The following is a 1188-nucleotide window of genomic DNA, read 5'->3' as shown; positions in this document are numbered from 1 at the left end:
CCCCCCCCCCCCCAGTTCATTTGCCCTGAATGGATGCCTTTGAATTGTAATGTTGGTTAGAATAAACCATGGATTGTCAAAAGAACAAACAACTCTCTATCAGAGGTAATTAGTATGCTTTATATAGAGGCAAGGAAAGTGAAACTTGGTTTCACATACTTTGGAGATGTTGTCAGGAGGCGTTGATCCTTGGGAAAAGACATCATGCTGGGAAAGGTTGAGAGTCAGTGAAAGAGGAAGACTCAACAAGATGAATTGGGACAATGGGTACAACAACTGGCTTGAGCATAATGGAGATTGTGATGATGGCAAAGGCTAGGGCACGGTTTAGGTTTGTTGTTCATAGGGTTATTACAAGTAATAACAATTTGACCGCATCTAATGAAAACAGAGACATGCAGACATTGTCATATATTTATGAAAGTAGTTATAGAAGAAGAACTTCTAATATCATCAAAGTCTCAACATTTTAATTTTCTCCTTTTGGACACACTATATCCACTTCATGGGCAAGTATGGTTGTTTCTACTTTTAAAATACATCTAATATATAACCAATTCTCATAAGTACCCCACCATCCTGGTCTAAATTATTGTTGGAAACATAATAGCCCTAGTCACTCTCTCCACTTTGTGTCTTATAGTTTTCATCTAACAAGGAATTAATAATTTAAAAACAAGAATCAAATTATGTAGCTATTTTGGTCTTTTCCCTTTTCCTCACAGCAAAAGACAATAGCCTTGTAGTGGTCTGGAAGGTCTTATAAGATGGACTCTTAGACATCTGTTTGACTTCACTTCTCTTTCCTCACTTACTTGATTCCAGCTGCTTAAGGAATTTTGTTCTAAAAAACATCAAGCCCTGCTGAAGAAACTTTGTGTAGGTGGTTTCCATTCTTTGTAATGATCTTTGCTCAGACGGCATATATTAATTCTACTCTTTTTGAGTTCTGCTGTAGTGACCCCTACTAGACAGGCTTTATATTAATGCACTCTCATCATTGTCCTGCCCAGATTTTTTTCTTTTAATGTAATATTACTTCCTTGTTGTTTGTCTCTCCACTTAGTCTGTTTCTTCCTTTATTTCCTCCTATATACAGTCGTGCCCAGCATATAATAGATGCTCAGCAATTATTTGTTGAAGAAATTTAACTAACACTGCTACAATGACTTTTTCCCTTCCTACCTT

This window comes from Elephantulus edwardii, unplaced genomic scaffold (genome assembly GCF_000299155.1).
Source record: "Elephantulus edwardii isolate Elephantulus edwardi_28Jun2011 unplaced genomic scaffold, EleEdw1.0 scaffold00085, whole genome shotgun sequence".
Lineage (NCBI taxonomy): Eukaryota > Metazoa > Chordata > Mammalia > Macroscelidea > Macroscelididae > Elephantulus > Elephantulus edwardii.
The sequence above is the reverse complement of the archived record's forward strand: the minus strand, read 5'-3'. Positions refer to the sequence as shown.